The sequence below is a fragment of the Loxodonta africana genome, chromosome 5, assembly GCF_030014295.1.
Source record: "Loxodonta africana isolate mLoxAfr1 chromosome 5, mLoxAfr1.hap2, whole genome shotgun sequence".
NCBI classification, from domain to species: Eukaryota; Metazoa; Chordata; class Mammalia; order Proboscidea; family Elephantidae; genus Loxodonta; species Loxodonta africana.
In genome coordinates this window covers 66,702,903-66,724,322 of record NC_087346.1, presented here as the reverse complement: position 1 = coordinate 66,724,322, position 21,420 = coordinate 66,702,903, and positions in this window count along the sequence as shown.

Below are 21,420 nucleotides of genomic sequence, written 5' to 3'. Positions count from 1 at the left end.
CCCTGGTAGTGCAACGGTAAAGCACAAGTCTGCTAACCAAAAGGTTGGCAGCTCAAACCCACCCAGGGCTTGCTCCACAGGAGGAAGACCTGGCAATCTGCTCCCCTAAAGATTACAGCTTAGAAAACATTATATAGCAGTTCTACTCTGTCACGTGAGACCTTTATGAGTCTAAATCGACTCAACGGCACCTAACAACACAGTGATCAGATTATACTACAAAAAGTCTCATATGCAAAAGGAGAGAAATCTCATGAAGTGAGGGCAGACACCAGTGCACGAAAATATGACATCTAGAAGTAATATCTGATGACTATGTACTTCTCATAACATGCCCTTGGCCAAAGGCAGGAAGGTTGACTAAATGACTTTAAAGTTCTTTTCATAGTAAATCATCCAGCTAGACTCAAGGAACGCTGATTTTTAAAACTTTCACAGGGAGTTGAACACATCAGAGGAGCTGAGATCTTTGATTAGATAAGTCGTTAGTTTGGGGTTACAAAGAGCCCAGAAGTGAACACTTGTCTCCAATAATCACAGGGGCAAGTGGCTGATTTCCAAGTGATACTTCTGCTGTGTTGGTGGTAATGTTAAGCACTCATATCAGCAGTCTTCAAACATCCCAGACAGATAAGCTCTCATCTATTTTAAACAACCTTAATAGAAAGAAATTCCACAGCTTCAAGTCAATTATAGCATAAAAATACTTATTTTTCCCATTGGATATTACTAATATTGATTGAAGTCTAGAAAGGTTTGGAGTAGGGGGGAAAAAAAAGAAAGAGGCAGCATTCGCCCAACTTTAAAGTGAGAAATCAATTCATTTAGGAAAATTTAATTAAATTATGTTTAAATTTCATAGAGGCACCACGTAGTAAGCCCTGTCTGTTTCTAAATGTCTTTATTATCAAACAGAGAATGTGGCAAAGAAAGAAGAAAACATAAATCACAATTTCTGGAAACTTAGCGATTACTATAAACAAGCCATGGACCATAGTTCCTGGGGCCTTAACAATGTTCTGGTGTCAGGGAAACAAGTTTTCAAAGAGCCCAGCTGATGAATTTTACCAATGGTAAAACACAACACAGCCAGGGGACATGACAGGTTGACTGTAGGAGAAAACTATGATTCCTCCTCTGTGAGCAATGCTGTAAGTGTTGAAATCACAGCCGGGAAGAAGTAAGTTCAATCATGCAGTTAAACAGTTGGCTTGAACCAACTGGCCAGTAATTTTCTCCCTGAAATAAAACTACAGAGAGCAAGCCATAGATGTAAAGGAACTGCTCATCAGAACAGATAGCTGTAAAAACTGTTCAATTGGACTATGTTTTGCTGTGTATATTCTCAACAATAACAACTAAATAAATAAAATTTTAAAAATAATAATAGAAGAACAAAATTCTAACTCAAAAAGAAAGACCAGACTTGCTGGCCTGACAGAGACTGGAGAAACCCTGAGTGTATGGTCCCCGGACACCCTTTCAGCTCAGTAAGGAGTTCATTCCTGAGGTTCACACTTCAGCCAAAGACTGAACAGGCCCATGGAACAAAACAAGGCTAAAGGGGCACACCAGCCCTGGGGCAGGGACTGGAAGGCAGGAGGGAATAGGAAAGCTGGTAATAGGGAACCCAGGTTTGAGAAGGGAGAGTGTTGACATGTCATGGGGTTGTTAACCAATGTCACAGAACAACGTGTGTACTAACTGTTTGATGAGAAACTAGTTTGTTCTGTAAGCCTTCATCTAAAGTTTGATTTAAAAAAAGGAAGAAGAAGAAGAAACAATGTGAACGGCAGTAGGGGCATATTGCAACTCTGTACTTCCTGCTCAGTTTCTCCATAAACCTAAAACTGCTCTAAAAAATAAATGAAGTCTATTAGAAAGAGAGAGATAGCTGCTCTTCCATTAAAAAGAAACCAAATCCCTTGTTGTTGAGTTGATTCCGACTCGTGGTGACCCTTTAGGACAGAGTAGACCTACCCCATAGGGTTTCCAAGGAGCAGGTGGTGGATTTGAACTGTCAACTTTTTGGTTAGCAGCTGTAGCTCTTAACCACTGAGCCACCAAGGCGCTACTCCTACGTTAATCCGTTGCCATCAAGTGGATTAAAACTCACAGTGACCCTACAGGGCAGAGTGAACTGTCGCATAGAGTTTCCAAGGAGCTTCTGGTGGATTCAAACTGCTGACCTTTTGGTTAGCAGCCATAGCACTTAACCACTACGCCACCAGGGTTTCTACTCTTACATTAGATGTCCAAAAAAAAAAAAGATCCTGATTCTTAAAATCATTAAGAGAGGGTAGTGATCTACATTGTCAATGGTAAACAAAACACCTTTTTAAAAAGGGTTAAATAAACCTAGTCTACTGTCCTATAGGGTCACTGGGAGTCGGAATAACTCGATGGCACACAACAACACTCTCAGAAACTGCCGAAACACTTGTGATCATTTACATTTATTTAAAAAAAAAACACACACACAGAAGGTTAATACCTACATGCGGTTCCTTTACAAAGAGACATCACCGAGGTGACCCTTCTGTTTAATCAGAGTAATATTTTGGGAATTCTGTTTTCTGAAGAAAGGCAATGACAAAAAGATGCTAACATGCTTTTTTAAAAAGGTTAAAATGAAGGCTTGGGTAGGATAGAAGGTGGAGTGGGTGAAGAGTAAGGAAATGGAGAAGGTCCTTCTGGTTTATAGCGTTGCCTGGGATTAATACTTCTCTTGTTTACGCACCTGTCAGTGTGTTGTACTGTGGTGGCTTCCGTGTTGTTGCAATGGGGGAAGCTGTGCCACCAATATTTCAAACACCAGCAGGGTCACCCATGGTGGACAGGCTTCAGCAGAGCTTCCAGATGAAGAAAGACCAGAAAAAAAAAGTCCTGGCAATTTACTTCTGAAAATTAGCCAATGAAATCCTTACGAGTCACAACAGAATATTGTTCAGCTAGCTCACTTTTGGTGAAGTACAGGGCCAATGAGGCCATAGGAGGCACTTGGTGAGACGGATTGGCACAATAGCCACAAAGATGGACTCAAACATAATTGTGATAGTAAGAATGGCACATGACAGGGCCAGGTTTCATTCTGTTGCACGTATGGTCACCCACCATGAGTTGGAGCCTTCTCTACAGCAGCTAACAAAAACGAGTTTACTGATAGCAGCTTTCTGTGGGGTCCAAAATAAATTCATCTGTGTTTATAATTTACGGAGCTTCTTTTTCAAAATTTACATTCTAGTGTCAAGGAATGAAAACCATGAACGGAATTTGGCACGAAGGTTATCTGTCTGTGGCATGTCTGACTCTTGCTGACTTCTCCCTCAGTGCCTCGTGCCTGTTATGATAGCAAGCTGAGTCAGAGGAAGGCATTCTCAATTAAAAAGCACCTTTCCTTACTCAAGGCACATTTGCTGTCTGTATAACACATTTCCCATTCCATCTGCCCTTATGCAGTGTCAGGCGGAAGCCTTTGGAGACCCTCCCCTCTGTATCTAATACAGAATTAAATCTTATTTTACATGATATGCTGAATATTTAAAAAACCCAGTCTCTCTAATTTTTTCTCATTGCAAAATTCTAGAATTATTTATCAAAACCAAATTCCTCTCCCCACCCCCCAGGGGAGGAATGTGGCAGTTAACCCTACTTGTTGTTGTTGTTGTTAGGTGCCATCGAGTCGGCTCTGACTCATAGCGACCCCATGCACAATAGAACAAAACGCTGCCCGGTCCTGAGCCATCCTTACAATCGTTGTTATGCTTGAGCTCATTGTTGCAGCCACTGTGTCAATCCACCTCGTTGAGGGTCTTCCTCTTTTCCGCTGACCCTGTATTTGCCAAGCATGATGTCCTTCTCCAGAGACTGATCCCTCCTGACAACATGTCCAAAGTATGTAAGACGCAGTCTCGCCATCCTTGCTTCTAAGGAGCATTCTGGTTGTACTTCTTCCAAGACAGATTTATTCGTTCTTCTGGCAGTCCATGGTATATTCGATATTCTTCGCCAACACCACAATTCAAAGGCACCAATTCTTCTTCGGTGTTCCTTATTCATCGTCCAGCTTTCACATGCATCTGCTATGTTAGGTTCCCTAAAATAAACTAGAATCTACCCCTTGGGTAATCCAGCTCTACCTTTAGATTTAGATACTGTGTCTGTCATCTTTTAGGTACCTCTTTGTCTTAATTTTCTTCCCAATAGACTCTAGGTTCTTTAAGGACAGAGAATATATTTTACCTATGAGAAAGGTGGGCAAGGTGTTAGGAAGGTACAATATTACTAAATAAAGCATTTATATACACCTGAAAAAAGTTTCTGTACTTAGGAGCCTCATCTATAACAAGCACACTAAAGCCAAGAAGATATTTTCCTCATTCTCCCCAATGAGTAATTTTGATCATGTTTTGTATAACAATATTACGAATAGCTTCTGTCGCTACAATCAACTACTCTCCCCATATTTAAAGGCTGAACTACTGCCTTACCCACAGCGCACGAGTGTGTCAACAGCTTGCACTTCATCTCCAGAGAAGAGCAAAACGATACCTTTAACTAAAATTGGTCTATTTATTTTAATTGCCCACAGTCAAAAGAATATAGAGTTACAGCTACAATGAGAAAATTATAGCTATAAAATCTTTTAACAAAAGTTTCCATTCCTTGAACGCTTCTGTTTTGAAATTGGCCAAAATTTCCAACATTATGTTTCTGTTTTGCTTAGTCTGAAAACTCAGAGTTCCAATAAAATTAGAAGAAAAAAAAAAAAACCCTTTCTCACATCTTAAGATATATATTGCAAAGCGAAAAAAAATTTTTATTTATTTAATAAGTACCAGGATTTTTTTCTGAGAAAGCAACCACATCATAGGTAAACTAAAATTTCACTTCTTTTCAAATATATGCCATCAGGTACGAAATACATATTATATATCATATATTACATATGTAAACTCTATGTATTACGTTTCATTTTTAATAGTTGTACTGGGTTTTCTATCAGAACCGACTGGCTCTGCTATCTCAATTCCTCTACCTTAATCTAAACATCATCTCACACTGTACAGGTTTAATGATGTAAATGCAGAAGATACAGGATTTTCTTTTTTTTCCAGTTACCATCAAAGTGATTCCAACTCATGGTGACCCCACATGTGTCAGAGTAGAACTGTGCTCCATAAGATTTTCAATGGTTGGTTTTTCAGAAGCAGATCACCAAGCCTTTCTTCCAATACAGGAGATTAGGGTGAATATATCCTTAGCCAATACAAGACCAAGAAGTTGGCATTTTTATTAATCCCTAATTGTAGCTTAGGAGTCCCTGTGTAGTGCAAACGGTTAAGCCCTTGACTACTAACCAAAAGGCTGAGAGTTCAAATCCTCTCAGCGGCATCACAAAAGAGAAATCTGGTGATGTGCTTTCATAAGGATTACAGCCAATAAAGCCCATGAAGCTCGCTTCTACTCTGCAATACATGGGGTTGCCATGAGTTGGAATAGACTTGACAGCAATGGGTAAAAAATACTAGCTTATTATGGTATGATTCGCTTTCATCCAAAATGTACAGTTGAAAGAAGCAAAAACCCAGTTAACTAAGGGATCAGTTTAAGTTGGGGTTGAGTTTATAGTAAATCGGCAAATATGGTAAATTAAAGCTTAGTTTCCTGTTAAAAAGGACAAATACTGAATCTATATACCATATCAACTGAGAGTGAATTTTTTAGACAATCTTTTTGGATGTAACAGAATGTCTTAAACATATGCAAGCTTCTTTTGGAGCTCATGTGATCCAGTTATCGCTCCTCTCTTTTCTTCCTCATTACTGTCTTCCACTGACTCAGCAACAACTTTGCACCTGGGTCACAGTCTCCCTCTTAATCCCTGCCATCAGGCTGGGTGAATCTAATCCCCGTGTGGCTGACAGTCCAATAGTCTTATCTCCCAGCTCATTGCTCTTCTCAGTTCCGTTCACCTCCACTTCAGGCATCTACACATAGGCTTCATATCACCCAGAACTGCCTCATTTTTGATACCTTATACTCCAATGACAAATTCAGTGAACCACAGATTCTTATATTTCCAGTTCCCTCACAACTAATCCATCTCCTCTGCCCTTTAGTCTCTCCATTCTGTCCCAAATCGTCAGCCTGAACCTATTTATTCTCTGTCTTTCTACAACTAACCTAAGCTTCATTTCGAATACATTCTCGCCAAATCCCTTAACTCTCCTGTTCTCCTGGGCCAATTCATTACACACACACCAGGCAAAACATCAAGCCTGAATCAATTCAATTGTCTGTCCATTCATCTTCTGTGCCTAGACTGATCAGCCTACCAGATAAAAGCCACAACACAAAATCATGAACATTTTATGAAAAGTTCATGGATTCAGCTTCGACTGTACTGATATTGTTTTGTAGTCCTAGTCATTTAATTATTCCTTTTTCACAGTTGTTGTCATTAGTAGCTTCTGTCTAGTCCCCACCCCACCCCAACCTGCCCCACCCCACCCCCAACCCTGACTCATGGTGGCTCTACGCATAATGGGATGAAATGCAGACTGGTGCTGCACCATCCCCATAATTGGTTGCAGATCTGACCATCGCAGTCCGTAGGGTTCTCAGTGACTAATTTTCAGAAATAGATCAAGTGACCTTTCTTCCTAATCTGTCTTAGCCTGGAAGCTTCCCTGAAACCTGTTCAGCATCCTAGCAACATACAAGTTTCCACCGGTAGTTGGTAGCTGTACATGAAGTGCATTGACCAGGAATTGAACCCAGGTCTCCCACATGGAAGGTGAGAATTCTACTACAGAACTTTTATCGCCTCCCTTTTCCACGGTAGCTACATGAAATCATCCCAGGCCTTCTACCCTCAATACTTACCTTGTCATTTTTAATAAATGGCCTTACCTACATACTTCACAAAAAAACAAAAGTAACCATTTACCTGTTCTCAGCACAAAATAATTTACACACAGCTCAATCTTTCCTTATTCATTTTCTGTCCAGTAGAAGAGTTCTTTCTCCGTTTATATCCATTCTTTCTCTCTCATCTTCCATGTCCTCAAAAACTTTCTCCTAAAAATTAACAAGCCCCTCCCCAACTAAAAGTCTTTTACCCCTTCTATGCTGGTTTTCCTCCTCTCTGTTCAAGTTTTTCCCATTGAATTACACAGCATAAAATATTCATGAACGTATGTCCCTCTCTGGGTATCACTTTTCTTTTCTTTTCCCTTCAAAGTTATACCGATGGAGTAGTCCATGCTTTCTGTCTTCCTCAACTTACCCAGTGTGATCTGCTTTCTACCCCTTCATCATGCCACCAAATCTACTTTTGACCAGGTCAATAATGACTCCAAATTTCAAAAATCAAATGGAAAATTTTCAGTCTGTATCTTACCAAACCCTCTGAAACTTGGACTACCACATCCCTTTTGAAATTATTTTCTCTCTCCCTTTACCTTCATCAAGTCAAATGCCACCTTCTCAGTAGGACCTACTTGCCCAGACTACCTTATGTAAATCTGCAACATTTCCCCCTGCACTCTCAATCTCCCTCATACTGTTTTATTACATTTTATTGTACTTACCGTCTTTTAACAAAGTATAGAACTTACTTATTATAGTTTTGTCTGTCTCTCACCAGTAGCATAAAAATTTAACTGCTGTGTTCACTGATGAATCTCAATATCTTGCACAAAGTAGGAGCTCAAAATGTCGAAAGACTGAGTCTCTTAATTTCAAAGACAAAAGTCTCTTTTGGCTCTTCTCCAAACTCTTGGATTTTTCCTTCTCCATTTCCTTTGCAGCCTCCTCAACATATCCCGTCATTTTTAGTGTCTCCCTCCTTAAGCTGTTCCTTTTCATTCATCACCATTCTCCCAGAGACATCTCAGCCACTGTCATGGTTTGAACTGCACCCTCATGTTAGCTACTGAAATATCTGTATTCTCAGTCTCAGTCTTTCTCCCAACCCATGTATCTAACTTCTTTCTAAACACTTGTATTGTAGTTCCCATAGGGAACACAAACTCAATGTATTCAAACTCTCTCCTCTTTTCCTCTGACCCACCATAGCCATTCTCTCACATGGTCATAGCTTAGATCTCTATCTATGTCTTTCATAAAGTACTATTCTTAAGTACAATATTTCATCTAACTTCTGGTGGAAGTGAAAATAATCCATGTTTTATGTAATCAGAAAGCATTCAGAGTGAAAGTATGATATTTATGGATACATCAAGGAATTCTTTGCTCTCAGGCCTCAATGATATTTTTTTCTATAATTTTGAATAATCATTAGGTAGTTAATATTCTGCAATAAATATGTAAAGATCCAATCAAAAGTCATTAACCAGCAAGCCATTTGCATCTATAAGTACAAGCCATCAGCCAGCAGCCATTATCTAGTAAATTCAACCAAGATGATCACATTTCAGAGATAACCGATAATAACGTAACTAAGCAGTGCTACTCCAAACACCAGAAAAGCATGGCAAGAGCAAGAACTACACCATTCTAATTAAACTTTAGATAAATATCCAATTTATGGTGAGGTATGGTAGAAGGAACATTGATCTTGAAAACAGATGACTTGGGTTTAAATTTTACTTCTATTACTTATTGTTTGGCTTCAAGTAAGTTAATAAACTCATATCGAGCACTTACTATTGGCCACTCACTCTTCTAAGAGCTCTACGTTTTAAAATTCTCAAAATAACACTATAAAATAAGCACTACCATGTTCTTCAGAGGCCCAGGATGGTGTAAATGGTTCATGTGCTCGGCTGCTAACTGAAAGGCTGGGGATTCAAGTCCACGCAGAGGTGCCTCGGATGAAAGACCTGGTGATCTACTTTCAGCAAATCAGTCATTGAAAACTGTATGGAGCGAGGTTCTTCCCTGACACACACAGGCCGTAAGTCAAGCTGACTTGACAGCAACGAGCAAACATTTTCCTTGGAGTACAGATGCAGACGCTGAGAAACACAGAGGTAACTTACTCCAGATCACAGTCTGTAACTGACACAGTCATGTCTCAAAACTGGACTATTTGACTCCTGAACCCATGTATTAAATACCACATTGTGTTTTGAGGCTTTGCTACATATAAAATGGGGGTTTAATATTTAAAATAGGAGTTTAATTAAGATACACATGAAAATCTCGTTATATAAATTTTAAAGCACTATTAAATTTAAGATATATAATTATTAGTAGTAGTAAATTTATAAACTCTAAGCAGTAATTTCTTTCTGTTTAGGATTTATACTCTATCACTCCCTAGATGGATTTGAGCAGCTACTTCCTTGTTGTAGTGAAAGTTCTGAATGGAATTTCACCCTTGAGTCTCAGGAACTGCTGTACAGGGACCGTGAAGATAACATTAAAAGTCCGCTAAATTCAGTGGAGACCTCTTAGGCACTCTGGCAAATATTTTCCATGATAACTCACCATAAAGAAATCCACTACAACTCAAAAGCAATCTGCATTCATTACCAATTAACGCGTCAATCTTCATCTGTCATCCTTCAAAGGAGATATATGTGACTGGCCTTTCTATAAAAATACAATTCCAGGGAAGTCAGGTTTTAGTGCCATTTAACAAAGACATTTAATTCCATCAAAGAAATTTTGTCTGAGGTTTGGATCCACTATAGTATGTACTGTAGTTACACTCATTCGTTTATTCATTCATCCATCTAACAAAGTTTATTATTTACTATATAAGATATTGTGTAATATGCCGAAGACAAAATGATGAGTCAAGCACAATTACTGTCTTCACAGGGTTTACTGTCCAGTGGGGAGAATTTTTTTTGACCAAAGGAAAATTACAATAGAGCATGATAAGTGTAGTGTGATAGTGTGCTCTAGGGGAACATAGGAGAGGCAACTGACCTCTGCAATAAGTCTCAAGTCACACATATGTGAACATCCATGTTAATATATTTTCCATGACCCAGAAAACACATTTTTAATGTATTTTATGTCTTACAAACTACATATTAAGATTTCAGTTAGTTCCTAGAGATATTTGACTACAGAACTAAATTTAGTTCATTTTCCTTTGTATAATAATAGTCTCGACAATAATTCACATTATTACCAACCAGCTCTTTGGTCTTAGGGAGATCTTGCTGGGTCACTTTGACAATTTAAAATCATTTGCTGCTGCAAAATGGAATGTGGGTTTCCCTTCTTGTGTTTTAAAAAAACACTGCTTTATAACAGAAGTTGAACTTGCCCTTAGGAACTTCAACTGCTTCATGCTCTTTACACGACTTATTCTGGTTCTATTTGATCCAGCAAATAGTAATATTGGAAGTCTAATATGTGTGGATAAAGAGTTAACAAAATCCTTTTCCTTTCTCCCGTAGAATTTGACATCCAATTCACTTTCTAGATCTGTTCCCCTGGCAACCTGATAAAGGTGGCATATCAACTATGTTACTAGGCAACATTGCTTATGGCAAATATGATCCCTGATTGGTTAATTGCATCTGGAGTAGAAGAAGCTATAAGTGAACCATAAACACCTGATGGGGACACCATAGCATTCGACTTTTGTACTGGGCATGCCACTTGCAGGGACCCTTGGAGCCACAGCTATTGGCTCCTATAAAATAAGAGGCTTCTAAGGCAGGACAACTTTCATACTTGCCCCATCTGAGAACCACACCTTCACACCTGAATTGTCACCTGGAGGGCCAAAGAATATAGCTCTTGGCCTGCAGGATAAACTATGGCATGGACTGCTGCAAGGACTATCCCCATGAAGGACCACTACCTGGTGCTGCCCTGCTGGCAAACTGTGGCTTCTGTTCCATGTCCTTCTTTGTGAATTTGATGCCACATGTGACTTATGGTAATTCTGTGGGTCTGATTGTTTCATCATTTGAGTCTTAAGATTCCCTGGCTCTACCTTCAGTACGTTAAAACAGTACATAAATAAGGAATAAACACACCAGGAAGATGCTTCTGGTTGCCTTCTATGTGGGCTTTGACCTCGGAACTGATTTCCTTCATGACTGGTAGAGAGTAGTCCACAACAGCATCTGCAGTAATGTGACTGAAGTCACACTGTGTCCCACACCTAGTACGATACCCATGTGCCTGGCACACGGTAGGCACTGAAGAATGTTTTGTTGAATAAATGAATAAATGGGTGAGTGAGTGAATAAATTATTCTCACCAATATGATGGATAAAGGAAGCTAAAGCCTCAGCTCTCAAGTCTCATTTGATCCTAACCTGGCTTTCCAGTTACCCCAGCTCTGTCCTGTTCTTGATTTTGAATGTAGTTGTTGGCCTGCTGCCTAACATCTTGTGCTGAGTAACTCCCATTTGCATCTCCAGCTCTCCTCTTCACCCTTCTCCAGTCTGCACTGTGTCTAGGAGGCTGAACAGCATGGAACATATCAACTGAAAACTCTGCCCTATGGCTTCCTGTTGTGTCAAAAATGGGCACCACAGGAGATGGAGGGAGGGTGAGGCAAGGGGTTGGGTATTTATTCCTCTCACTCCCTCCCTGTGGCATGCATCAGGGCGGCTACAAAGGTCACAGCTGTGGTAGGTAAGGTGACCCTCCCCACACTTTCTATCAGCTCCAGGTTTCAGAAACCAGTCTCCCTATTTCCCTTCAGGCTTAGGGGTGGTAATAGTTTCCCACTGTCCCTTTCTGCAGGAGACTTCACTATCCCTTGTTACTTCTCTATACTCTGTCCACATGTTGAAATTAGTCCCTTTAGTCAATGCTCCTCAAATGACTAAATGTGAGTATGCTGTTTCCTGCAAGGCCCCGAATGAAATACCTGTGTCTCTGCTTTTTCAAATCTTTTGTAGAATAGTTTCCTGCTCCTAATATGTCTACTTAGTTCAGCCACCAGACTTGATCCACCCTCAGTGCTCCTAGTTTTCCAAATTGGTCTAATCCAGCTGGAATCACCTCTAACTTGTGGTACTTACTTACCCTCCTTCCCCTCTCCACCAAACCTCGATGTGCTTCTCCTGATTGAAAGTAACGAACTGCCCATGCTCCTATAGCTCCTGAATTTATATGCTGGCATGAAAAATACAGATTAATTTTGTTTGGGAAACATGGCAGGATACAGTTAAAAGAGCAAAGACTTCAGTCTGCGTAGATAAGTGTTTGAATTTCCCTTCCAAGGCTCTACTGGTACCTGAGCGAATCAATGAAACTATTTGAGCTTCAGTTTCTCCAGAAAAGCACTATCTAGCCAATAAAGTTTTAATAAACCCTGATGATTATGTATATTGATGTTTAGCATATAGTATGTGCTAAAAAATGATTATTGATAATATAGTTATTCTTAGTAACCCAAAAGCTCTTGTAAAACACATTGCAACTAAGGGATTCTTTCCAAAAGTCCATTCAACTCTATGCAGAGATTTTAAAATTCTCTTTAGCTACAGAAATGTTCCGCTGCTTACTTCTCTTACGCATTCACAATATTAAATGATCGCAAATATTGATTACGATTATTACTTACAGATAAAAATATTTTTTATTTATTCTAGTCACTGGAAGTATAAACATCAGAAAAGTTATGAGTTCAAGATTTTTATTTCTTGCTTATAATAAAATGTGTTATAATTTTAAAATCTGAAGTTAACAAGAAAATGCCAAGTTAATTCCATTTTGCCCCCCAATCAATGCCATATGTTATGACAGCTTTATGGTGTATAATTTTCCTTTAACATTAAATCTATTTTTCTGTCAGGTTGCCAAGATATTTGGCACAGCTGCCAGTCCAAATTAAGGATTTGGTCTTTCAAAGTGCAAACATTCTCTGAGGAAAAAACTTTCCAAGGCAAATGAGTTTCACACCACACAAGAACAAGAGAGGCGATACTGCTGCTTAGCTTCTCAGCACGCATTAGAAAAATCTTTAAATAGCCCTGCTGTCTGAATCAGCCTTATAGGCAGGGTAGCTGGTGGATTGTGAGTTGTGAGTGTAAGGCTGCCAGAAAGGACCTTTTAAATCCTCTTCTTTTCTTATTCCCCCACATGATATCTGAAATCTCTTTGGTAATAAAGACCAAAGCCTCTCATTTCATATTTAGGAATAAGTTTAAAGTGCAAAAAGCCTGGATTAATAACTTAAATTTAACTTAGTTTTGCTTTTTCTTTTTCCCTGATTCTGACAGAATGTTGTTTATACTAAGGAAGGAATGGTTAAAAAAAAGAGGGGGCTGGAAACACAGAAGACAACTGTCATCTAATTCTCAATTGTACCTAAGGCTGGCCTGGCCCCAACTCAAGATTTTGAATAGTTTCTTAATGTGCTTCTTCCCACTAAAACATGTCTCCTTCTCTTCCTTTTTGATGGTTCTGGAATTTTATATAGTGATTCTGGACCCATTTTTCAGAAGCATTTCTTTGCCCAACAATCTCAAAAAAAAAAAAAAAAAAGAAGAAGAGCACATATATTCAATGTTCCTACTAAACCCAAGAATGGCTTCCCAGGCTACAGAGCTGGTGGATGATTCCCTGCATATCCAGCGGTGGATAAACTGAAATGCTGCTGTAACAGAAATACCACAAGTGGGTGGTTTTAACAAACAGAAACTTCTTTTCTCACAGTTTAGGAGGCTAGAAGTTTAGATTTATAACACTGGTTCTAGGAGAAGGCTTTCTTTCTCTGTTGGCTGGGGTGGAGGTACCTGTCTCTTTTCGGCTTCTGTGCCTCAGTTCCTTGGTGATCTACATGTGGCTTGGCACCTATCTTCCCCCATCCCTGCTCGCTTGCTGTTTGCTCAATCTGCTGTTTTTAGATCTCAAAAGAGACTGACTTAAGACACACCCTACACTAATATTGCCTTATTAATATAACAAAACAAACTCATTCCCAGATGGGTTTATAACCACAGATATAGGGGTTAGAATTTGCAATACGCATTTTGGGGGCACAATTCAATCTATAACACAGCAAAAGAAAAAAGTTTTTCTCTTTGTATTGTTCTGTTTCTGGTGCATGGGCGCTGCAGAGGAAGATCTATAAAGGAGAATGTTTAAGTGCCCACTCAGGCCGGTGGGATATTTGAAGCACAGATTGAGAGACGCATTGGGGCAGAAGCTGCAGAAATGACTTTCAAGAGCTTTTTTGGAAATGCTGTCCACAGTAATGCTGCTTCAGGGTCAAGGTGACAACACGCTGCCCAAGGCTGGACAAGGTTCATGACCCAGTTCTGCACAAATACCAGGCCTTCTCTGGCCTTGAGGTCTGATAGCTTTCTGAGCAGCAGGGACAGGCCCTTTACGTGAATATTAGCATTCCTGTATCTAACAACAAGACAGCTTCATAAGTACAGATATGGAGAAGGTGAAGGTAGAACAAAAATGGAGTAATTGACACAAATACAGTAAACTGGGTTGCCAGATTAGTTCAAGGAAACATGTAAGGAACCTTTTGAAATTCCCTGAAATGACTCCTAGATGCAAGAAACAAGAGGGGAAGAAAGGAGGGACCTCTGGTAAATAGACCATGAGGTCCAGTTTCTGTAGGTAGAGAGATAAGAGTTCCCATGATATGTGAAATAACATATCACAGTCAATAAAATCTGGAGCTTTGGAGTCAAAGTCTGTGGGTTCAAATGCTGGCATACTATTCAACAGCTGTATGACCCTGGGCAGGTTATCTAAGGATCACTGCTTCAGTTTCCTTCTCTGTAGAAGAGAACCAATAACAGTACCTACTTCATAGGATTGCTGTGAGGTTTCAAAGATTAATACATGCAAAATGATTAGAATAGTAACTAGCAATAATGATGAACATTTGGGTATTATAATTGGTCCCATGTGTACTTACAGGCTGGTAATGCCAGGGACACGTGAAAACAAAAGTTAAGTAGAATCTTTTTAGCCAAATAGACATTTCCTACTGTCTCTTCCAACCCAAGTCAATTAGTGTAGCATTGGAATATAGCATATACATGTCCATTTAAATAATATATATAGTTAAAAAAAAAAGGAGCTTATGCATTTGATCCCTGATTGATTTGTGTCTATTAATAATAATTTGGTGAGTCATAAATGAACCAGAATTTGGAGGAGTTTCATTCTGTTTGTACCTCTGAAATTCACTTACTTTCTTAAGTTTTGAGTTGATTACTAAATCTGCAGCTATTATACAGGCACAGACAGTACAAAATATTAAAATCACAATAATGTAAGAAGTAATGGGTGGTGCTCCCAAATTGTAAGGTTTTTCATTTCAACCCTGATCAAATCTATCTTTGGTGGTATGAGTATGTATTTACGGTGTTTTGTTTGTTTGTTTTTCAATCACAGTTCAGCTATTTTAGAAGAGCCAAATTGTATGGACTATTTTGGTCTCCAGCCCAAGCTTTTATGCTGACTGATTAGATGAAACTAATTGACAGGTGTGTAATTCAAATGTAAATTATATGCACTCATTTGGAAATGGATTGATATCTACAAAAGAAATACTGTCTTGTCCTAAAATGCTCACAGTAGTTACTGTTTTAGCACAGATTTATCCATGAATGTTTCATTTTCCTTCTGGAAAAATAAAACTGTCTCCCTTCATCTTTTAGGTGGATGGTGAAAAGAAAATTCTAACAAAGCCTCTGAATAAAAAGCTACATAAATGTAGTTATTCCATCTTATTCCATTCCTCCTTCCCAGTATCTCCAGCTGCCCTAAGATCTTCACTCTCTGAGTGCTGTTACCTGCTACTTCTTCCCCTCAAGGAAGAGGTCACCACTTGGAGGTTTTCAACTACCCCACGCTTCGATATTAGCAGGGCAACTCCCACGACCCTCAGTCCCCAACAAAACTCCTAGGCTCCCAAATCATTTATCCTTCAGGGAGGTTGATTCCCATGCTGCTCTTGTTGTTGTTGTTGTTGTGTGCTGTCAAGTCGATTCCAGCTCATAGAGGCCATATATGACAGAGCTGAACTGTGCCATTGGGTTTCTAGCTGTAGTCTTTACTGGAGCAGATCACCAAGTCTTTTCTCCCATGGAGTGGCTGGTGGGTTCAAATCTTCAACCTTTCAGTTATCAGCAAGTGCTGAACCATTGCACTACCAGGGATCCTTCATACTACTCTGGACATCTCTTAAACTGCCCCCATTCTCCCAAATACTTCCAATTTACCCCCAGGAATTCAATGACTTTCATCAGCAAACTTCTCAACCTGCCTCCTCCAATCATTCTTTGCCTTCTTGCAAGAACTGACGTCTAGCCTGGTTGATGTAGATAGCTAAGTGCTCCACTACTAACCAAAATGTTAATAGTTCAAATCCACCCAGAGGTACCTTGGAAAAAAGCCTTGGCAATCTAATTCCAAAAGACCACAGCCATTGAAAACCCTATGAAACACCGTTCTATTCTGAAACGCATAGGGTCGCCATGAGTCAGGATCGACTCAACAGCAACTGGTTAAGCTTTCCTTCATATTACTCTCTCATGGTAGCTATTTTTTATCTCATACCACATGTTTCTCAGAGTATGAAAGTAAAGTTAGTTTGCTCCTTCCTCTTCAATGCCATTTACAAGTCATTCCTCTTTATTTATCTTTGAAAATCCTAAACATATAAAGCCTGTTTCATTAGATTTTAACATCCATTCCTTTTTGATGTCATGAATATATCTCTCAGTCACTATCTATGATTTATTGATGACTTAAGCATCCAACTCGTTTTCTTTCTTCCACTATCCTATCATCATTCTTAATGATGTCAGTACCCACCAACAAATATGCTGGCCTATCAGCTCCTTGATTACCTTAGCTCCAATGACTTTTTCTCCACCCATCTCACATAGTTCTACCCTCAAGATCTAATCATGAATGATTGTAGCACCTGCACAAACTCAATTTCAAAATCTCTTTCACACCGAAATCACTCATCTAATATTCCATAGGGCTGATTCTCCACCCTCACTAAGGATCTCCAACCCATTCCCCTTAGCACTTGTCACTATCAACACCCTTCCCCATGACCTTGCTTCTCTCTTTATTTAGCATGTCATTCATGCAGCAGCTCTAGAACTGTTCTCTAGCAAACAATCAACTCCTTCCCCTCTTTCCTCTTTAATCATATCTGCATGAAGAAACCCGGACTCTTGTTAAATACAACTACTCATTTTTTCTTGCCAGAACCTGAGCAATTACAGACTACTGGAGAAAATCCTGACTATATCGGTTAGGTCCCTGTATGGTGCAAACAGTGAAGCACTTGACTACTAAACAAAAGTTTGGCAGTTTGAGTTCACCTAGGGAACAACTCCAAAGAAAGTCCTGATAATCTGCTTCTGAAAGGTCACAGCCTTGAAAACCCGATGGAGTGCAGTTCTACTCTGCACACCTGGGGTCACCATTAGTGAGAATCTACTCCATGGCAACTGGTTTCTGGTTTTATACTGATTAGTCTCACTTCAAGTTTAAGTCCACATATTTCAGTATTGACAGAAATATGCCATGACTCATTCCTCAAAAAATTTGCATTTCTACTCTTCCAGATGACTAGTCCATACCTTCTCTTCACTCTTCTCAAATCTCCAAAACTCCTGCTCCACTCTCAGCTCATAATTCGAGAAAAGAAATGTAATCCAAGAACAACCTCATCTTTCATCCCATTCCCCTTTGCCTTTCCTTCTGCCGTGCTGCATGTAGTGTTGCTGCCCAGACCTTCGCCAACGCTTCCTCTTGTACTCTAATACTACAGTCTCTCATCTTCTCAATGACCTCTCCTACAGGAAGCTCTCGTGTGCTACCAAATCATTCTCACCTACTTACAAACACACATTAATATAATCATTCACCTTAAGAGCAAAACAAAAAGCCTCTCTTGAATCTATGTTCTCTTCTAAATACAATCAATTTCACTCTGTTCACTCACAGCAGAACTCCTTGAATATTTACTTTTGTTGTTTTCCAAGTTCTTCTTCCCCTTCTCTATTGAAACCAATCAAGTTAGGCTTACCACCCTAACCACCCCAGTGAAACAGTGTCAAATTTTAAAGGCTTCCTTGTTGCTAAACCCAACGGTTAATTTTCAATCTCCAAACATACTTGACCCACCAGCAGCATCTGACACAACTGACTGTTTCCTTCTTGAAATAATTTCTTCACTTGAGTTCTTGCTTCTCTGCCTAACCAGTCACTCCTTCTTAGTCTCCTCATCCTCTAGACCTCCAAGGATTCAAACTGTCGGTAAATTCTATCACACCTACTTTCATTAGATATCAAGACTTCAACTACATTTCACCATCCTCGCTCTTACTATCTTGATCCAAAAAAACCAAATGTTTAAGTGCCCAGGTCTTAGTCCTCAGACCTCTTCTCTTCCTTTTTTCTTCCCTCTGTTATCTCATGTGGTCTCCTGTCTTTAAATATCAGTTAATGCAGATCACTCCCAAATTAGTATCTACAGGCCAAGATTTTTCCACTGAACTCCAGATTAAAGTGCCCAAAGCTGAATACAAGTTTTTCTCCTATAAGCCTATGCCTCCTGAGGTTTTCCCGCATTTCAGTAAATAGCAACCCCGTCTATCCAAAACTTCAGAGTCACCATTGATTCTGCTTTCTTTCACATCCAAGATCCAAACTGTCAGCCAATTCTATCACCTGCACCTTCATTATAGATCCAGAATTCAACCACCTCTCACCACCCTCACTATTACCATCTTGATCCAAAAGATGAATATTTGGGGCCTAAAGTATCAAAATTTTTTTTTTTTAAAGTATCAAAATAGCCTCCTAACTGGCCTTTCTGCTTCTGTTCTTGCCTCCGTAGAGTCCATAGACAACTCAACAACTGAAGGGATTTCTGTAGAAAATAAATGAGATAATGCATTTCTCTGCTCAACATCCCTCACTGACTTTCCCATCTCACTCAGTGCAAAAGGCAAATTCCTCACAATGGTCCATGATGCCCTATATCATCTAGTTCCCTACCTCTCCTGGCCTCATTTGATACCATATACCACACTGATCTCCTTGCTCTTCTCTAATAAGCCAAGTACACACCTGATCCATGGCTTTTGCCCATGCTGTTCCCTTTATCTGGAACTGTTTTCCTAGATACCCATATGACTGGTACCCTCACTTTTTTCAAACCGCTGCTTAATGTCACCTTATTAGGATGGCCTTCTGGGACCACACTAAAAATATAGCAAAATCACCTCCGCTTTCAGCACGCCCCATATCCCTTCCATTTGTATATTTATCCATAGATGTTATCAACATCTAACAAACTAGAATATATGTTTAATCTTTTTTTTTCTCTCAGTTACAATGCAAAACCTATGAGGCAGAGTATCTATTTTCTTTATGACGGTTTCCTCAGCCTCCAGAACAGTTGCTAAACATAGTATGTGCTCAGTAAACATTTGTTAAAAATCATTGATTGAAACAAAAACATGGCCAAAATGGAACTGTTGCTGTGCACACATACACACACACACACACACACACACGAATTGCTCCCTTCCTCAAATGTTGCCATCTCTCTAAATAGCTCTACCACTCCACTCTCTACTCAGTTGCTCAAGCACAAAACCTACGTGTCATTCTTGGTTCCTGTCTTCTTCTCACATACCACATACAATTCTTCAGAAAGTTACGCCCACTCTATCACAAAATAGATCTCAGATCAGGCCATCCTCTTACCATCTTCATTGCCACAGCTTTATTTTAAGCTTCCATTGTCTTTCACCTAAACTGTTGCAACAGCCTCCTAGTTGTTCACTATCTCCAGTCTTGACATCCACACGGCAGCCAAAGTGATCACTCTGGAGCATCAGATCATATCACTCCCCTACCTCCTCGGCTTCTGATTACAACTGGATTAAAATCTAAACTCCTTACCCTGCACTTGGCTGCCTCTCAAGTCTCATGTTCCTCCATTCTCTACTATTCAAGACATTCGAAGCACACTGTCCTACTTTCTCTCTCTTGAACATGTAAAGCTCTTTTCTATCTCTGTTTATTTTCATTTGATGTTCCTTCTTCTTGAAATATCCTTTCCCCACATCTTCACATTTCTGCCTTGTTCTCAAGATTTGAGTCTTAACTCCAATAACATATCCTCCCAGAGGCATTCCCTGACAGTTCTAGCTAAAGTTGCTGTCCCATCCTTGCCACTTTCTGATATATTATCCCAGTTTTTGATGCTTCATTGAACATATCATCACCTGAACGAATTAATTACATATAATTGTTGATCTCCCCCACTATCATCCCCAGTAGAATGGAAACGCCTTGAGGGAACTGACTACTTCTGTGTTATTCTCCATTATATTCCCAGTGTCTAGAAAAGTCCCTTTTACATGGTATTACACATATGCAGCAATGATTTGTTAACCAACTGACTTCACAATGTCTAACAATAACTATTGAATCACGAGAACGCACCTTTTTCTGCCCAAAATATTGAGGTTACGTAAGGTAAAAAAAAAAAAAAAATTTATACTCTAAGTTGCCTCTGAGTGGTGCCAACCAAAAGGATGGAGGTCCAAGTCCACCCAGATGTGCCTCAGAAGAAAGGTCTGATAATCTATTTCTGAAAAAATCAGCCATTGAAAACCCTGTGGAGCACAGTTCTACTCTGACACAGTCAAAGTTGACTGGACAGCAATGTGTTTTACTGTGAGATAAAAAAAAAAAAGTAAACAAATTACTGCAATGCAAAGTGATATTCTCTGTGTTTCTCTTTGCACTTCCTAATCATAAACTACATGAATTATTAGATTCCACTCATCTATTAGAGTGAGCTATTAGGCTTCACAGTGAGTACACTGCCGTCATTATGATTACGCCTAAACTCCTTAACGTTTTTGGTTCCTGTCATTTCGACAAATTTGAATTTCTTTTCACAAGTCTCATGCTTCGAAGCTCTTCTTCCAGTTAATTCAAATTGCATCTTCTGAAATCTTCTCTTTTTTATCACCATGACTACCTCACCACACTCCTTAAGTTCTTCCTCTGACTTCCTAGGTCTTAATAATTCAAGTCAGAAAGTGCTTGAGTGCCCTACAAGAGCATAAAATCTGTATATCTTGTCTTAGCTCTCAAGGCTCCACGTCTTCACACCAACTCTCTCGCCTCTATCCAGCCCCCTTCATTTATTAATTCATGTTCTTTTTTCTTTCTTTGTCTACTCTCACTAGGAGAGCACTCCCACTCCAAAAAAACTGACTCCCTCTGCTCCCACTTGCTCAGTCACACCCAGCCACAGTCCACCTACCAATAAATTCTCGGATAACAAATTACAGATTATAAAAAAGCAATTAAACCTCATCATAACACAAGTCATTATGGCAGAAAAGTCCATATTTGGCACCAGCTCTTAAGGTAATATAATAACAAGGTTCCTGTATAAGAGTAGTAAAAACATTTCATAAGAACATTCTGATTAAATGATAT